This window comes from Mandrillus leucophaeus, unplaced genomic scaffold, assembly GCF_000951045.1.
Source record: "Mandrillus leucophaeus isolate KB7577 unplaced genomic scaffold, Mleu.le_1.0 Scaffold59, whole genome shotgun sequence".
NCBI classification, from domain to species: domain Eukaryota; kingdom Metazoa; phylum Chordata; class Mammalia; order Primates; family Cercopithecidae; genus Mandrillus; species Mandrillus leucophaeus.
Window position 1 is genome coordinate 3,541,301 of NW_012106363.1, and position 2,103 is coordinate 3,543,403.

Here is a 2,103-nt window from a genome sequence, read left to right on the forward strand (position 1 = left end):
GAGGACTGCTTGAGCCCAGGAGTTTGAAGCCAGCTTGGACAACATAGTGAGACTCTGTTAAGAAGGAGAAGGAGAAGAAGATTCCATTCTGACATGTAAGAAACTTGGAAGTAAGTTGTTACTCTGCCAACAAGCAAAAAGCTGAACCAACTGAAAAAATCAACAGCTTCCTCTTGGATTCATCACAGGGCAAGCTGCTGCACTCAACACTGGAGAAGAAGACAGGTGGATATGGAGAATCACAATTTACCACAGCAGAAGAAACCCATGAGCAAAAATATCTCTGGGAACCAGACCTGAACTGTAACTGATGAATTGTTGGAGGCTTAATGTGAACAAGTCTGAGAGTTAAAAATTCTAGGTGGAGGTCAGGTGTGGTGGCTCACGCCTATAATCCCAGCAGATTGGGAGGCTGAGCTGGGTGGATCACCTGAGGCCAGAAGTTCGAGACCAGCCTGGCCAACATGGTGAAACCCCATTTCTACTAAAAAAACCACAAAAATTAACTGAGTGTGGTGGCACATGTCTGTAATCCCAGCTACTCAGGAGGCTGAGGCATGAGAATCACTTGAACCCAGGAGGCAGAGGTTGCAGTGAGTCAAGATTGCACTACTACACTCCAGCCTGGGTGACAGAGCGAGACTCCATCTCAAAGAAAAAAAAAATTCCAGGGGGACCTAGTTACAGGAGGTACCCCCCCAACACACACACACTTTTGTGAGTTTTACTTACCTCCAGGAGGTTAACCAGGTTCTCATATGAAATATGCCAGAGCATTCTGTTCAGCTTCACAAGGCCTGCCCTCAAGAGGAACTATTTTACCAGAGCCTAAAGTATTGTTTTGTTTTGTTTTGTTTTGTTTTGTTTTCAGAGCCTACAATTTCACAGGCTCTTTGAAAGATTGAGACAATCATAGGTTTGGAGAGCACTTCCCCTCTCCCACACTTTACCAACACATTACTAAAGAAACTGCAGTTTCTTTTGTTCAGCACATCAATCATGTCTCGCTATCAAAAAAAAAAATTATGAGATATACATACTAAAGGACAATAGAAGGTAATTTGAAAGGACAGAGCAAGCATGAGAGCCAGGCTCAAATATGGCTGGGATGTTAGAATCATCAGGCCAGGAATTTAAAAATAACTATGATTAATGCTAAGTGGGGGCGGGCACGGTAGCTCACGCTTGTAATCCCAGCACTTTGGGAGGCAGAGGCAGGCGGATCACCTAAGGTCAGGAGTTTGAGACCAGCCTGCCCAACACAGTGAAACCCCCATCTCTACTAAAAATACAAAAATTAGCTGGGAGTGGTGGTGGGTACCTGTAATCCCAGCTACTTGGGAGGCTAAGCCAGGAGAATTGCTTGAACCTGGGAGGCAGAGGTTGCAGTGAGCTGATGAGATTGTGCCACTGCACTCCAGCCTGGGCGACAGAGCTAGACTCTGGTCTCAAAAAAATATATATATATATATATGCTAAGGGTGCTAATGGATAAAGCGTACAGCATGCAAGGCCAGATGGATAATGTAGACAGAGAGATGGGAATTCTAAGAAAGAACCAGAAGAAAATGTTAGAGATCAAAAACACCATAACAGAAACGGTGAATGCCTTTCATGGGCTCGTCAGTAGGCTGGACACAACTGAGGAGAGAATCTCTGAGCTTGAGAATATGTCAACAGAAACCCCCCAAAACAGAAGAGAAAACACTCTTCTTTCTGAAGACTGAAAACACACACACACATGCACGTGCACACACACACACACACACACCACACGCGCACAAAAAGCCCAGAACAGAATATCCAAGAACTGTGGGACAATTGCAAAGGGTGTAACATACACATAATGGGAATACCAGAAGGAGAAGCAATAAAGGAACAGAAGAAATATTTGAAGCCACAATGACTGAGAATTTCCCAACTTAAAGTCAGACACCAATGTACAGATCCGGGAAGAATTTGAGAACACGAGGCAGGATAAAAGAAAAAAAAAAAATTACATCTAGGCATATCCTATGCAAGCTGCAGAAAATCAAAGATAAATGCAAAATCTTGAGAGAAACCAGAGGAAAAAAACCAACTTCCTCATAGAGGAGCAAAGAT